A 17,677-nucleotide genomic window follows, 5' to 3' on the forward strand; every position below is an offset into this window, starting at 1 on the left:
AGCAGACTCATTTTATCTCTGTCTCTAAGGGCTTGTCTATATTACCCACTGGATTGACAGGCAAAGACCGCCGAGCACTCTCCTGTTGACTCCAGTAGTCAACAGGAGAGCCTCAGCCATCGACTTACTGCAGTGAAGACATCGCGATAAGTAGATCTAAGTACGTTGACTTCAGCTATGTTATTCACGTAGCTGAAGTTGCGTAATTTAGATCAATTCCCCCTCCCCCCCCAGCCTAGACCAGGCCTAAGTGGTCTCACTGCCACTAGATGGGGGAGAACACCACACCCAGAAGGTGTGTGGGTTACACTTACATGCTACATTGATTCCATGGAAAGCCCCAAGATAAAAATCTCAAAATGAATTTTTAACTAACTACATACCGTGCATGCCTAAATTACGTAAACTGTGCAATAGTTCATTGCATTAATATTATTTTACTTATTAAGTTTATGAACACATTTCCCTGGGAGACTGGAAATGCAACATTCCAATTACTGGATTAAAAACAAATAAGAGCGGCGACAATTAATCTAAATTCCTTGGATGGCCAAAACACAAATCCAGAGCATGCTGGGGTGGCTGAGATCATGGATACAAATATAAAGTTCTTGTAAGCATCAGCACCCTCCTGACTGCTTAGAGCAAAGACGACAAAGACAGCAGCCAGTGCAACATACGTCGAAATATATCGACAGTATGAAAGAATAGGAAAATAACTGAAACTTTCTGCAACTTTGTGTGACCAGTTTTCACACAATTGCAAAACTTTGCATCTTCATAAAATGGTGAATTAGCTGGAAAAAACATGCAGAATTTTGCTAATTTTCACAATGAAGAGCTTTGGTTTTTTAAGCTAAATTTGGGCTCCATCTTGAGTGAAAGTTTGGCATCCAGAAAAGGGACCAAGTTCATGTGAAATACAGTAATGCTCATATGTTAAGCATTTAATGTTGCTAATATGTTTCACAACCCTAGTTCAGCTGCTGTCCAGCCATGGTGCAGAGATAATTGTTGCTGTTATTGCTAAGCACAGACTACTTTAAAAAAAATGTTAGGTTTAAAAACAAACCACCACCACTTAAGGTAGGCTAACTTTAAATACACCGGATCAACTCCAGGAATAGTTTTCAAAGGGGACACCATTCATTCTGGTGTTCTATTGCTGTTTCTTACTGTTATTTGCTTAATATTGCCAAAGATTAAACTACCAGAGGTAAAAGCACCAAAGAAAAGCAGCTACAATCAGCATGTCTTTGTACAGCTAAAGAAAAGGTGATCCTTTTAATGATTAACTTTAGGAGTTATAATAATAAGACATCTCTGAGAGCATTTTTAATCCAGTCTCTAGTAAGTTATTGTGAAGCTCTGTCTAGTTCTGGGTGTACTGACCAGGGAAAGTCAAGTTTGCACTCCTTTAGCACACTAAGCTTAAAGAGATACCACCAATTTAAAAATCTTTCTTCTGTCCCAACCATTTTGACCCACTGTTTAACCAGTAAGATTACAATAAATGAAAGGGGATTTGGGAAAAATAATTTTCTCCTTTCATTTAGTGCATTTCACAGAATTTTGTGTGGATATTTCTTACAGCAACAAATAGAGAAACTAGTTACCAGAATAATAAGAAAATGATTGTAAAACCATAAAAAAGGCAGAGGACATCAGGGGCAGATGTAATATCAGAAATTGTTTTAAAAATGAGAAAATAGTAGACTTCAAAATGAGTGTCTATTAAACATTATTCTTATTGGAGATGTTCTAGCATGGTTTGACTGGCCAATGTAGACAGAAAAAAAGTTTCTGGAACAAGGCTTAGCGAAGTAGGAAGCTGGAAGCATGACAGCCTTAGGGCTTGTCTACACTGGCAATTTACAGCACTGAAACTTGCTGCGCTCAGGGGGGTGTTTTTTCACCCCCCTGAGCGAGGAAGTTTCAGCGCAACCACACAAGCCACGTTAAAGTACTGCCGCAACAGAGCTTTAGCATTGCCAGTGTAGACTAGCCCTTAGTCTAAACAAGGGCCCCAATTCAGCAAAGCACCTAAGCATGTGTTTAAATCCATCCCTATTCAGTAAAGCACTTAAATGAGTGCTTAAAGTAGAGGACTAAGTTTCTTTCCTGCTTTTATTTATATGAATTTTGCAAACTGGTGTGAAATGTTATACTAATGAAATCAAACACAGCAGTAGGCCCGAGGAAAGAATCAGAACACTTCAGTATTGAGAAAATGCTGACTTACCTATTTATCTACAAGTGCCTTACAAGCCAGAATTATATGAATGCCACAAATTTCAGTGTAGAGTACTTAAGGCAGGGGTCGGCAGCCTTTCAGAAGTGGTGTGCCGAGTCTTCATTTATTCACTCTAATTTAAGCTTTCGTGTGCCAGTAACACATTTTAATGTTTTTAGAAGGTCTCTTTCTATAAGTCTATAATATATAACTAAACTATTGTATGTAAAGTAAATAAGGTTTTTAAAAAATGTTTGAGAAGCTTCATTTAAAAATTAAATTAAAATGCAGATCCCCCCGGACTGGTGGCCAGGACCCAGGCAGTGTGAGTGCCACTGAAAATCAGCTCACGTGCTGCCTTCGGCATGCGTGCCATAGGTTGCCTACCCCTGACTTAAGGTATTCCCAGAGAACAAGAGCAGAGGACTAGACCTAGCAGTTTTACTGCAATCAAAGTAATTCCATTGACTTCAGTTGTGTTACTTCCAATTTACACCCATGTAAAAAATCAGAATCCAGCTCAGACTCTTTCAAATATCTTGACAGTACAGTATTGTTCATACTGAGGATGTTAGCATTTCTATTATGCACCATCTTCTCTTCTCATTTTAGAGCTATCCCATAAAATTCTCTCCAGAATGAGCTGTATTACATCAGGACCCCAATATGATGCAAGTTTTTTTAATATTACAGCATATCAGTTGCATTTGTTACAAGACCATAATTTTTTTTAAAGCTATTGCCTGTGAAATGACACCTTTACAAAGGAGGATGTAGCTGACTTGAATGGCACTCTACTGGGAAATAATTAGTACCTTAGGCTTCCTGGGGAAGTAAAACAAACCAGACAAGGCAGGCAAATAAAATATCCACTTCTTGGACCAATTAATGATACAGCAACATCATTGATCTAACAATTCTAACATTCTAAAGCAACGCGACTCTATGCTTGAATCTCTTCTTACTTACAAGAGTGTAATTTGATTTGATTTTTCAATAATTATTCCTAATTCACATCCATGTAACACAAAGAGAATCTAGCCCTGTCATTGTCTGGGTAATAATTTCAAATGGGTTCGCCTCCCACCACCTTTTTTATTAAAAAGGTACAATACATATTTACAGAAGCGTCTAAATATAATTATCTCAAAGACCTAAACAATGGGTTTCTTGAGGGCCAAATTTAGCAGCGATTCAGTGGTATGTAAATTGTTCAGAAGACAAGTTTAGGTGGTTAGGTAGTTTTAATTTGTGATTATTTTAATTCAAAATGTGTAAAATGAATGCCAGGAAAGCAGTAGTGGTGTTAGGTATAGCAGGAAAAGCAGCTAGCAAGTTGATTTCTCATTTTCCCTCCAGACTGCCACACACCTTATCTATTATACATTTTTGTTAGATGTTTTTTCTGCTACACCCATCTCCCCTCACTTCTCTCTTTGATACACACTTTGAACTTGGCAGCCATGTTTGTCCAAAAAAATAAGTTTATAAGGTTCTTACTCCATCCTTAAATTGATGTTTGTGTAAGCAAGTAGTTTTATGGAGAGGAATGGAACAGGCATCCAGTGGTGCAATTTAAGGATCAAGCGTCTAAACTTTAATTCATAATCTGAACTTCTCCTGAAATTAAAACACAAAGTCCAAACCAAACCAAAAAGACTAGGAGACCTGAAGTTAAGACTCAGGCTTCATCCAAGTAGCTAGTAGAGAGCTTCTTTCCAAGGTTCTGGTATGCTTTTGAGAAGAAGAGATGAAGACCACATGTCTATCGACTATATGAACAATATAGTTCATTCCTAATACACATTAGGAAAAAAGTTCACATCCTCCTGTGTCTCTGTAAATTCCATTTATTTTAAAGAAAGGAAGATAATACTAAGTCAGCATTATGGTTTACGGGATCTTAAATGAGTAATGCGCATAGGCACGTCTTTGGCATATGCCTTTGTTCCAGTAAAACCCTGCCAGCTACTGCAGTAGCTTGAATAAGCACATGTCAATGCTCATATCAGATCTGGATGTTGTCCATACAATACACGTAAGAAGAAAGCAGCACTACTTTCCACCCACCACAATAATCGCTGAAGATTTCATGGTGAGCAGCATTCCTCGCACTATACAACTGTATTTGAAACTGGGAAACTTTTATAAAATTCAGCATTAAAGACATCTACCCATTGTCATATACCAGTGAAAGTAGTATGGGGTAGGGAATAGTTTCAGGTTGCAGTTCCCATCCTAGTTTAAACGGGGACTGATTCTGGAGAGAATGTTTATTTTAAAATTAACCCATCTAAACATCAATCCACTTATGGATATCCCACTATTTGCAATTGCTGCTTTTGCAGATTATATGGTAGTTCTATATTGACCCCTTATTTCTTATGGGAAAGTCCTCTAGACTTTAATGTGATTAAACTAATATCTTAATATAAATTAATCTAAAAAACTTAATTTCTATAGATTTTTATAGTCCTACTTCAGAATTATATCCCTGTGCTAGAATTCTCTATTTTCTGTAGGATAGCTGAAAAACTCATAAGAAGATTATTTTCTATAGGACAGTTGCATAAGGGATTAATTATTTTTCCCCCACCACAAGTGATTTGGCATAGCAAGGATAGATTCTGCCCTCTCTTATATCAGAGATACATGAAAGCAGAATTTTAGCCGGTGTGGTGGAATGTGTTTCATCCCAGTCAATTTCATAGCCACAGAGGGAGATGTCAAATGCTAGATTTTGACTTTTTTTACTGCAGGATGAAGCAGTAAGGGAAGCTGAACTGTGAATAAAAGTTTCTCAATAAGGCAAATTTTGCTCTGTTATACTGGTGTAAGTCTTGACTTATACCAGAGTGCCCCAGCAGAGTTTGGCCCAACGTACATTCAATATCTTCTTGATACATTAGGGACTCAATCTGGCTCAGTGTGCTGAAGTTAGATTTATCAGAGGCAACCCAAGAGCGTGTCTGGAAGAGACAAGTTTCAAACTGCCCTTCTGAGATTCCCCAATTCTGGACACACACTACACTGGACTGATCTTCCAGGCTGCTCTAAGCTGTGCCAGGTGACAACAGCAGTTGTTGGCTATGCCACTATGGCAGATCTATGCCACCCATGGACACCAACAACCGACAGTGGGTTGTTCTGCCCAGGTTAGAATTTCTGGAGGTAGAGGCCAATTCTGGAAAAAAGTTTGAGCCTATCTTTTTTCCATATGTAAACTACAAATGGTCTAATTAAAGCTTTCCCCAATATTTTAATTGAATGTGGGGGAGAAAAGTAACTCATCATTATGTAAAACTTCAAAATTCTAGACAGTAGAAGCAGAAAAGACCATTGAATTATCCAATCTGCTACCGTCTGCCTGTTTTCAGGCAGAAATGCATTTTGACTTTTAAAAATAAATATTTAGGATTGTATTCTGTTCTGTTATACCTATGCAATTCCACCAGCTTTAATATGGTTATGTGGATGTAATTTAGGGCAGGATTTTATCCTTTCATGTAAGAATTTTCTTGGCTGTTTCTTACTGAATTTAGAGACTAGCAAAAACAAAACTTGTTTCCTTTTCCTCTGTTTTCTTCCAGCTTGCACTTTCTTAAATTTGCTAAGATAAGGTCAGTCTAATCCAATATCAGAAATATCAATAGCTTCTGTAGAACCATTGTTACCCTATGCTGTGTGCGTGCATGTACATATTTACACTGTGTGTACGCAGATATTTATCTTTAGTTTCTTCTCCTTTCTGGTTAAAGTTGCTGGAGTGACAACACAGGAGACAGAAGTCCTCTTTTTATCCACAAAAACAAGGCAGCAACAGCACACACTTCCCCAGACTGTCAACTGCCAATACTCCTCAAGTTTGCCTTGATAGAATACACAAGAGAGGGAGGATGTTTTCTCTAGAACTATTAATTTCTTGCCCTTTCTTCAAGACTGCCAACAAGGTGGCCAGCTGGCAACCACTGTGCGGTTTTTAGTCACAAAGACGCTCGTACATTGCATTTATTTCATACAGGCTACAGAACACCCCACCAGATGGTAAGAACTTTTGGTTGCTATCAACTGAGCTGCTGGATTCAAACAGGATACTTCTTCAGACTAAGGCTTGCGGGTCAGGGACTGTCCCTGTCTATTCCTTATAGAGAACAATGTCAGCACATAACAAATCCCTAAATTCTCCCTTCATCTGTTATGTAGGGGTTTGGAGCCTATTGCAATCTGAGCCGATATAATTCCTGGTAATGATTCACTGAAGTTCTAATAGATGCAGAATTAAGGCCTAGCATATGAAATCTAGCTGCAAAAATGCAAAGAATCTGGTCAAGTTTTTTCTAAAAAAACAAAACACAATAGTCCATAGAAAGGATTAACTGCCACTGAAAGATATTTTAAAGAATAAGCCTGCTCTAGTTGTCAGAAAAAAATAAATCTTTATAAATTAGACATGCGGTATTTTATTCATAAATTAAAAAACCAGAAGGGACCTCCTGGATCATCTAGCCTAGCACTTCCCCTTCCCAAATAGTTCCTTGCATGGGTCCTGATACTGCAACTTTCTCCACATGAGCAGTCCCTCAAATTCATATGGAGACCCTTTGAACTCAGGGGGATTCTGTGCAGGTGCAGAGATCCACCCACGCAAAGCAAGTCGCAAAATCAGGGACATAGAATTGGAGTCTTGATTTATCTCTGGATTTTTGTTTTTTAAACTCAGTTACTAGTTCCCCCCCCCCCCTTAGTTCCTAAATGTTACCTCCAGATCCTTCCCTGACCACCTTAGTAATTCTTACTATTCCGGAGTTGATGATCACTTACATCCCCTCTATCACTTCTTCTAAACTCTACACATCCAGTTATCTCGTGCCTTTTAATACTCTGGTCACTATTGTAGCCTTCTTTTGGACTATTTGAATGTTTATAATCTGGGGTGGGGGAGCTTGCCAGGTGTTTCCATATTTCGTGAACCCACTCACTCCTGTGATGAGACCTCATGTGCCAAGTTTCAGTCCAGAACAAAAATGTTTTGTCTGAATTACAACCCCTATAAAGTAAGGTGATAAGGGACTGCCAAGTGTTATGCTTAACTATTACAGGAGTGGCAACACTATAATAATCTAACCAAGAACAGGCAAACAAGAAGGGGAGAGGGTTGTAATAATCAGACAAAATGCACTGACACCTGTGAGTAAGACAACAGCTGTAACCAGCGGCTGCTCCAGGCTCCAAGCGCATGCCTGGGGCAGCAAGCTGCGTGGGGCGCCCTGCCAGTCACTGCAAGGGCGGCAGTCAGGCAGCCTTCGGCAGCTTGCCTCTGGGAGGTCCACCGGTCCCGCTGATTCAGCGGAAATTTGGCAGCGGGTATGCCAAAGCTGTGCGACTGGCAGACCTCCGGCACACAAGCTGCCGGAGGCTGCCTGACTGCCGTGCTTGGGACAGCAAAAAAGCTAGAGCCACCCTTAGCTGCAACCACTTTGGAAAGACATATAAACCAGGATAAAATGATGTGGTTTGATTTTCTACAGCTTTAAGTAAAATTGGTGGAGCAATTTAGACAATGATTTCTTATTGAAACAAAGATCTTGTGTATGAGAGTGTAGAGTGAAAATCTGATGAAGATAGCAGGGAGCACACAATGAGTAACAGAAATGTCAAATGGTTTTTATCCCCTTCTAGCAGAATAATTAACTAAGGACTCTACCATCTCCAATTTGTAAACTTGCCCCATTAATTATTTTTAGCAAGCTTACAGAACTATACATCATCTGTAGCATAACTTTCAGTGCCCCAAAACCAACAGCTGCTCCAGTAAGTGGGGAAGGAACTTTACTTTAAATATTTCCAAAATGATTACACACTGGTCAACATTTTTAATTTTAAAGTTATTGGGTTCCCATTTTAAATGTAATATCACACAGAAGGTTTAATCAGCTGTGCTTGCAGCACATACTTTAGAAATCTGAAGATAGAGAGGCCTGTTTGGTTAACAGATTCATTCATGGCATTGCTAGAGACATTATCCAGCTGTTTCTCCATCCTTTACAATACCTATTTCCCAGGCTTTAAAACATTCCCTCCACACACACCAACCTCCCCGAATAACCTCTCTGTATGGCTTAATGGAAACAAAAAATCCACTTTCCTTACTGATTTCCTCCCCCCTCCCCCCCCAGCATTGGGTACATTGGACCTGATTCTCCACTCCATTACACAGTTTCGTGCCATAGTAATTCCATGATTTTCAATCATTAAGGATGAGGTTCTATGCAGCAGTGTAGTCAAGGGTAAACATGGCTGAACTGAGTTTACCCTCTTGTCATTTGGGGAATGTGGAATTTAGATTAGTTTACCCACTTTTTATACCACTATGTTACTTGTGCTGCGTCGTAGGGTATGTCTACACTTTGAGCTGGAGGTATCATTTCCAACACAAGGGGACATTCCCGTGCTATTCTGATGAATCTCATGTGCTAAAAATAGTGTGTAGCCATGGATGTGTGGATGGCAGGAGGGGTTAGCTGCCCCCAGTAGATACCTAGCTCTTGGATGGGATTGTGTTCATGGTGGCTAGCTGCTCACACTGCCACAACTACATGATATTTTTAATGCACTAGCTCAATTGGAGCTAGCAGAGGAATGTCTACTCAAGCTGGAATCACACCTCCAGCTCAAAGAGCACATGTACCCTTAAAGGTACAGCACATAATTGGGAACCCAAAGGGCAGAGGGTGTCTATGACAGATTTGAGCTACATTGTGCCCTTCCAACTATGGGCTTCTCTGGAGACAGCCGCTGCCACCAGCGTAACTTAGACAAATCTGGGGTGTTGTCAAACTTATGGCAGCCTCCCTACGCCATCCAGAATCTCCACAGCCCCCAGGACACCCCATATGCTGGTGCTGTCGAGGGAATCCTCAGGCAGGATTATGCCTCGGGCAGGATTATTCCAGCTAAACAGCAGCCCTCAAACGTTCCTTTTAGACAGCTTATTTTAACTTTTCCAGAAAGACACTCTTGATATTAGTAAGTGAAAAAAGTCTTAACTCTGACATCTCTCAATTTGCCACATAATCATGTTGTCCTCTCCCTTGTCCTTTCCTTTTCTGCCCATGATGTCGTCATCTTCTGTTTTATTTATAGGCTCTTCTATTGCACTTATAACCATAGCATCAATATATGTCCTATATAAATGAATTTAACTTCCCTTTGAGGTAAAGGAGCATTTCTCTATAAATTATATTGAGTTCAATTGGCTCTGCACAGGTCCACGCAGTTTTCTTTGTAGAAATGGGGCTCTGGATGATTTAGCTCTCAAGCAGGGACTCCATCTTCACCTGTATTGCAAAGAACGATTCTCGTTTATAGTGCTATATAAGAAGAATTTTACTTTATCTCCTTTTCCTCTCAATCATAACTGAAAACTAGAAAGAAGTCCAGCTAGAATAGATGTGTCTTGATTCTATGCCTCATCTCTGGAAGCTGTGGTCCATATGCAACGCTCAATAAAAACAAACTTTTGGGCCCTCAGATAGCTACTATGTCATCCCTACTTTCAGCAGCTCACAAAATGAGCAAGACTGACTGACTATTTCAGACTACAAGGTGTGAAGCAAAACTGAAACAGTATCTAGAGCAATAAGTGTCTTTTCTCATCAGCTCCATTTTTTTTCAAATATTATCTGAAACCTTTATTCTTCCTTGCTTGTCAATAGATCACATTTCTCTGTTCCCTCTATTATTCACCTATCACTGTATTATTGTATAACAACTCAAGTGTTCTGCATAAAGAACACTATTCCAGCTAAATTGCACTTTGAGATCACTGTCAAGTTAAAACTCAATTCTTTAAAATAAAAAAAAAAAAGTATAATTCTGAAATTCTTAGTGCTTTATGTCCATAGATCTCAAAGCATTTAAAAAAGATGGGTGAGCACATTACTCCTGTTTTATAGAAGGGGGAACTAAGGTACAGAAAGGATGAGTAGCTTGCCCAAAGTCATATAATGAGAAAATAACAGTCAAAAAATATAACCTAGGTATCCTGACACCTATGAACCACATTGCATTATTTCTGTTAATAAGAACACCTAATGAAAAGGAAGACTTACTCTTTGCATTTCACCAGGTTGGACTGTTCAGTAGATTGATCAGTTTCCTTTTTGTTTACAGTCTATTTCTACAGGCTCTCTTATTCTCTCTCACAACTAACACCCACCCAATTCTGCAATGTTCTCTGGCACCATACAGCCACAAATAACCCCAAAACTTCTAATTGACTTTTAAATGTCACTTACACACCTCTGGCAAGATCTGCTGTATTGAAGGGTTCATAACACCTACATTTTTGGGCTAATCTACCCGTATGTGCCCAGAGGATGCCCTTTCAATTGGTATTTAAGGGCACTCTTTTTTTGTTGTAGCTTTTGAAAGTCAGACAAGTTCTAACACTAAAATTAACAAATTCTAGTCACCTGCAGAAGCCTGGTGTCACTAACCAGACTGAGCAGAGTTGTCCGCATGGGAGAAGCCTAACCCCCTGTATGAGGTGCCCCAGCATTGCTGCCTAAACATCCCTCCCACCCGAGTCCTAAGGATCACACTTGCTGACTGGTGGCTGTCTCCCATGCAGGTCCCAAATGCAGGTGTGATGCTCCCAGCATAATTTGCAGCTGGTAGTAGTTACTGACACCTAGGTATTCTGTATTGCTGCCCTGTTAAAATTTGCTGGTTTGCCTTTCTCCAGCCTCTGGTCCAGGGGTAGCAAACTTTGACAGATGGGGGCACTCCCATCACAATTTGCTATCATTGTGAAATCTCTATTTTAAACTTGGACACACAAAGATATTTTTGTGATTTAGAAAAGCATTCTACAGAGTTAAACTTCAGTGCTACTGTAGGTAAAACTCTGAATGAAGGTGTTATTTCTTTACTAGTCTCTTTCCATTGCAGTTTAGGTCTGCATACAAAACACTGAAAATATCAGACAGCATTGTAAACAGTTTTGAATACGTATGAATACCTTTTATATACCAGCTATTAAGCAGAAAATCCACCTTCTTCTGTATTAGTCTCTCCACCCCATTATCACCATGACACATATTAAAAAACAAGTTTTCAAAGTAAAATTTGAACTTCTGTACTTTGCCACGTACACGCATTGCCCCATGATCTTATTTCAGAGATATTTTCTCAGGCCTTTTTATCAGTGAGGAAACTGAAGTGCCTTGTCTTTCTTTCTTTCCTTGTTTTTCTTTTAAACCTCAGGACAGTTCATATACCTTATCTACTCAGATTTAAAAAAAAACAAAACACCTTTGTAAGCAGTGAGGAAAAGGCCTAAAGGCTGGATTCAGAAAGGAACTAGGCATTGTGAAGCTGAGTGTTGCAATGCCCAACTTTTAGGTGCCTAGGAAGAAAAAAAAAGTCACAGGAACAACAGTATGCTCCATAAAGCCTCAAAATTCCTAGGCTCCCTATATAACGAAAGGGGAGATAGGTGCCTTAGACTGTAAGCCACAAAGCCAGCACATTAAGCAGGGAAATGCCAAACCTAACCAATGTGAGATGCCTATGAGGGATGTGTCCTAACCCCACCCTGCTCTGAGTTCAGAGCCTAAATGGAGGCTGCAAGGAGGCACTTATCTCTGCTAGCAATTCACAACCGGGAATCCTTCTCCTGGAGTCAGGCTGTTTAGGCACCTAAACTAAGCTGTTTCTTTGAGAAAGAACTAGACAGGCACACAAAACAGCAGCAGGAGGTGGTGGTGATGTCACTGCCTTCCTTATAACTTTTAGCTCAGTGTTTAGCACACTCACCTGGGATGTAGGAGTCCCCCTGTTCAAATCCTTTCTCCCTCTCTGCCTGAGGGGGGAATTGAACCCCCGTCTCTGACGTCCCAAGCCAGTGCTCTAACCACTGCACTAAAAGTTATGTGGTGGGTGAGAATAGCGCATCCATCTCCTCTTCCAGCCAGATTTTGAATGGGACCTGATCCAGTAGGCAGGCTTTGAGCATGCCTACTAGATCAGGCACTATACATAGGCATTTACCCACCTGGTTCGTGAATTGGTCTGGAGCATATGCAGGAGAGAAGCCTAGAGTAAGGCAGCAATGCACATGCTCAGAAAGGCAGAAACTAAGGCAGCATGGGCACTTCAAGTCAGAAAATGTAGGTGCCATGTGAATTTTGCACTTACAGAGTTCATCAGAAGTTTTGTGAATCACAGTGGAACCTAAAACTGAGGAACTTAAGTCTGAAGTTTAGGTGCTTAAGTATCTTTGTGAATCTAGCCCTAAGTCTCTATAATGTGACCATAATATGGCATGTACATGTCTGACTAGTTCAGATCTTGCTAAGAATGTCAGCCTCCTTCTTTCCAAAACATTTCTCCATATTGTCAGCAAATCTATCCCTTACAGCAGACACATGCATGCTCTTGCACTGATCAGCCACTGATGTGAGGTGGCTGTTTTAAGCAGATATAACATTTCCCCCCTTGAGCACCGATTGGCTCAGCTATCAGATGAGTAAATAGGGAATGACCTGCCAGGTGTGTTGCCTACAATGAAAATATCCTATACAGCTGCAGAAACAAATGCAGAACATGTCTAGTAACTGCCACACCCTGTTTCTGGGCCAGGTGATCAGCACAGCACTCTGCACCTGTGCTGAGACACAACATCATAATGTTTTAAGTGAGATGAAAATATTTTTCTTGTAGCCTAACAGACCGTTTCCTCACTCCTTTGTAGACATGACAGTCATGGGCTCATTAATATTATCATCATAATGTAAGAAAGGTGTAAGAGAGAATGCTGGGTTTGTAAGTTAAATTTTCCTGAGAGCACACAGTAAGGGATAAGGTTTACATCATGTTTGGTTAGCGAGTTGGTAGACGAGATCAAAAAGGAATCTTTACAGTTTAAAGCATGAAAAATGTGGGTCAACTGGTTAACTCTAATGGGAGAGGAGTGCCACCATTTCACATTCATTGCTTATAGAGGGGGCCTAACTGTACAGTGATCAACACCCTTTGTGTGCACTGCAGGATCTATCCACTGTCAGGCCTGCAATCTCCTCATCACAAAAGATGTCCTGACCAGCACAGGGCAGGCAGAAGTGAGATCACCTTAAATCTGAATCTTGAACCACATATAAATTTTGGTCTTATAAAATTTAAATCTCTGTGAAACATTATAAAGGCTTTTCTATGTAGGGCAACCCTCAGGAAAGTTAAGATGAGAAGAAGGCAAGCAGTGGAGCACTTTGGACTTAAAAAATGAAATGTGAGTTGCACCTGAAGTATACAAAACTTTTAAAATGTTCAAGCCAGGTCAAAGACCTGATGCTTAATAATGTTTTGGGGAAGGACTCCTGCAATCTTCCATGATTGCTCTGACTGCCATTGTCAAAACTAAGGACACTTGTCTGGAAGTAAAGGGAGTCCTCACAGAGGTTTAATGTGCTATAATTTATGTGCATTAAATCCACACCTTTAGTTTGTCCATGTAGTTGCTTCCTTAGTAAGTAAAAAGAAGAGAATAAGGGAAATTGGGGAGGGGCTCTTACTTTTTTTCCATTTAAAATGCTTTAACTAGACACCGACAGAAATTGCAGATATTCAGGGGCAATTACCTCCAGTGGCAAAGGAGCAGTGTTACTCCCATAATCGCTATCAGAGTCAAGCTATGAACAACATCTGCATTTAACATCTGAGTCAGTATTATAGTCTGTCTCCTGAATGCTAAGAAAGTGTTTTTACCGCAGAATAACTAACATGCATTAGCTATCCCACTGTAAGAACATAGGAGACATAGCACTGTACTTTCACCAAAAGGCAAAATAGGTGAGGTACGTGCTGTGCTCCCCTCCCAAATAATGCAAAGGAGTGACAGAATAATTCATTTAAAAAAACCTCTTTGATTTTGGCAGCACAAAACAGTAAACTCGTCAGAATGAAGATCATCACTGAAATGACTCATAACAATGTTGCATATAAGAGGACATAAAATTAAAATGCAATTAGAAATATAAACAATTCAGTAGAAAAAAGATGTATGCAACAAGTGAAATAATAAAAGAGTAAGTATGTGTTTCAGTGTTTGCAGGATGAAGGACTACTTACACAAATATGGATCTGTAATAAATTTTCAATTAAAGTGGGTGTGTGTGGGGAGGAGGGAAAAACCATGTCCAAATGGTATTGAATATTATAAGACTGTATTAGGTATAGAGATTCTTTGGGAGAGGTAATAGTACATGCATGTAGCTAGTGCACCCTAAAGGCTCCAAAAACAAAAAGGCAACAAGAATCTAACATTTATTTATTTATTTAAATTTCATAACTTTAGAGTGCATAACACATTTTTTAATTCTTGCGGTTGTCAATCTTGGTTGTGTATCTATGTTTAGTAAAAATTATAGTAGAAATTTGCCTTTGCAAAGGATTTCATAGAAGATAGCACAGTATCCTTAGGCCAGATTTTTAAAGGTATTTAGGTGACTAGTGGGATTTTCAAAAGCATCTAGGTGCTTTCAACCTGGCCTTTAGTGAATACTTGGGAACATACAAGTTATACATACAAGTAATGACATGTGAAAAGCACTAGAATGCTGCCCAGAGAAGCAAAATAAATTGACAAAGGCAATCCCACTGGCAGATCAAAGGAAACTGAAGGAAAATTTGACACCAACCCAGAAACTCAGCCAGCCTTTAAGTCATATAATCCTAAAGAATAAACTTGCATTATAGAAGAACAAAAATGTAGAATTAAAAGTTGTAATTACAAAATCGCAATCAAAACAGGAACTGTTTATATTAGAAACAATGTGACGGTATTGCCAAAGCTACTAGCAACTACAAATATTTTCAATTATTATTTACTATTAAAATATAAATTAAATAGCACACGGCCATTCCTCTGCACCATGTTTACAAAGGAACACGATGAAGAGTAATAAAAACAACTATTTAAAAAGTAAATAAAGGAGACCCTACAGTTACAGGGGGCTGCCCGAGTGGGACTTTCCTTGTCATCAGACCAGTGATCCAAGCCAAGCCTGTCAATTGGGATGAGGCTTTATTTATGCAGCCCTGTAAACTAACTGAGAAGGGATTATTTTAAAAACCCTACAACGATGTATGCCAATTACTGGGGGTGGGGGTGGGGGTGGGGGCGGCGATCTGTAAAACCTTTTGCCCAAGCCAGTTCCCTGTAGCAGCTCGGTACAGAATTGCCCTGTGCCTCTCCTCCCCCACCCCGGCAACCAGCTCCCCCATATGTGCCACCTCCTCTCCGCACCCCCCTGCCCCGGGCCGGGCACCACAGGGGGACCCCTGGGACCCTCCCGCCAACAAGACTCACCTGGCGGCGCAGGCGGGGGCGCCCAGTTCCGGCCCGGCCTGTGGCGGAGCCAGCGGGGCGGCGGCGAGCGCGGCTCGGCCGGCGAGTTTCCGGGCGGGGGAGAAAGTCGAAACCCGCGTGAGGGGAGGAGGCAGCGCAGCCGCTCAGGTGTCTGCGCCCGGCCCCTGCTCCCGCCCAGCAACGGCTCCCGGCCCCTCCCGGCCCGGCCGGGGGCACCTGGCACCGTGCTGCTGCCGCCGCCGCCCTCTCCCCAGCGCCACCCTTCGCTTCCCCGCTCCCCTCTGCCCAGCCCGGGCACGCGGCACCCTGGGCTCCCCAGCGCGCGCCCCGCCCAGGTACCTGGCGGGGGGAGGGGGTGAGTGAGTGAGTGACAGGCACCGGCTCCTGCCCGGCGCCCTGCTTCCATGGCGCGCGCACCAGCCCGCCGGGGCCCGCGCGCGCGCACTTGGGCACGGTGCCCCCGCCGGCTGGTGTCACTTTCCGAGGCGCGCAGCGCTCGCCCGGACACACCCGGAGCACCTGGCGCGGAGCCCGCAGCCCCAGCTAGGCTTCCCCACAGCTCAGCGACGAGGGGGGCTGGGCAGCTCGGGCGTTCCTCTCAGCCCCTGTCTAGACTAGGAGGAGAGAAGGCTCAGTCACCACCCAACCTAGCGCCTCTCCCTCGGGGGGATTCCTCTGCCACTTCCTGCCTTTCCTCTCTCCTGGCAGTTGGCAGCCAGGGGGGAGAGGGAGATATGCCCTGCAGTGATAGCCAGGTGGTTTGCTGCCCTGTGCCTATGCAAATACCACTCTGTCCAGCCTCCCCTCCTCAGGGAAGGAATAGACTGTCATTATGCTGCTGCCACTCCCAAAAATGTGCCCTTTTATTATAATGAATGGAAGAAAGAAGATTGGCCTGAGACCATAGAAAGCCGCTGCACACATAAAACAGGGGTCCATATAGTTTGGATAACAGCCTGAAATCTGTCCCCACTTTAAATCCTACTTCCATTGTGGGGAGTCAGTAATTGGCCAATTAATAATGCATAGACTGAGAAGCAGTTGGATGTCACTGTTCAGCTTGTATGAGTCCGGCCAAATGTAAATAAAAATTATACATATTTAGCCTGTATCCCTCTCCTCCTTCCTTCATATGTTGCTTGTCTTCTTAATCCCCAGTCCATTCAGAGGGACTGTTTGTAGAGCGTAAAGTTAAACTCATGCTAACTAAATACCTGCCATTTTTGCAGGTTGGAGCCTTAAAGTTAAGCTGTTTGGTACAGGGACTGCGTCTTCATATCTGTGTGTGCGGACAGTGTTCTTGGGCAGTGGTTCTCAATGGGTCCGCAGCCCCTTGGGGGGCCATGAGCAGGTTTCAGGGGGTCTGCCAAGCGGGGCCGGCATTAGATTTGCTGGGGCCTAGGGCAGAAAGCCCAAGCCTGAGTTCTGCCACGCAGGGCTGAAGGAGTTGAAGCCAAGCCCCACCGCATGGGTGGAGGAGCTGTGTTGCTGTACAGGTCGCCTGGGTGGCTGGCTGGTGGAGGGGCTGGGGCTGTGCAGGTCAGCCATGACGTGGATGAAAACAAAGTGACCATGACATGTGCATGTCGAAGATACTCTTCATGTCCTGACAACTATTGATCAGCACCAGCAACAAGATTCAGACTGAGTAAGTAAACCAAAAATTATATTCACTTTTTTATTTTTGTATCTATATTATCCTTTTCTTTTTTATATTCTATATGTATGTGTTTAACTGGTATGACTATCAATTTAATACAGTTTTTAATCTACTGGATATGCATAAAAACAGTTTGGCACAGGTGAGCCAGGGAGTTTTTATAGCATGTTGAGGGGGGGACTCAGAAAGAAAAAAGTTGAGACTTGCTGTTCTAGGGTATTCTGCAGGTGCCTAGCACTGGCTTGATTTAACTTTTAAGGTTGTCTCTGATCCTACCTCCTTGATTCTTAGACCATCATCTGATATATTTAAACTATGTAAAAATTCCACCAAATACCGTGAAAATGTATGAATCCTTTAGCTTTTTAAGATTGGGGAACAGGTGATTGATTGGCATATGCCACTTTTACCCAGC

The 17,677-nt window shown here is 41.7% G+C and overlaps 1 protein-coding gene and 1 long non-coding RNA gene across 7 annotated transcripts in view; one reads left to right on the forward strand and one right to left on the reverse strand.

The window, feature by feature from the left end:
* LOC120372655 (ligand of Numb protein X 2-like) overlaps window positions 1-15,898 on the reverse strand; it is a 40,383-nt gene extending 24,485 nt beyond the window's left edge. For 2 of the 5 annotated variants that reach the window (XM_039489948.1, XM_039489953.1), the window contains exon 1: window positions 12,053-12,230. The gene's annotated coding sequence lies outside the window, so the exon portion shown is untranslated. Of the gene's footprint in view, window positions 1-12,052; window positions 12,231-12,290; window positions 12,653-15,602 lie in introns of those variants that run through there. The other 3 variants (XM_039489949.1, XM_039489952.1, XM_039489950.1) reach the window with 3 other exon arrangements.
* Window positions 15,899-16,129: 231 nt separating this feature from the next.
* Window positions 16,130-17,677, forward strand: part of LOC120372660 — a 42,305-nt gene continuing 40,757 nt past the window's right edge. For both annotated transcript variants that reach the window (XR_005585096.1, XR_005585097.1), the window contains exon 1: window positions 16,130-17,250. This is a non-coding gene — a long non-coding RNA (uncharacterized LOC120372660). The remainder of the gene's footprint in view (window positions 17,251-17,677) is intronic.

Source organism: Mauremys reevesii, linkage group 9 (assembly GCF_016161935.1).
Source record: "Mauremys reevesii isolate NIE-2019 linkage group 9, ASM1616193v1, whole genome shotgun sequence".
Taxonomy (NCBI): domain Eukaryota; kingdom Metazoa; phylum Chordata; order Testudines; family Geoemydidae; genus Mauremys; species Mauremys reevesii.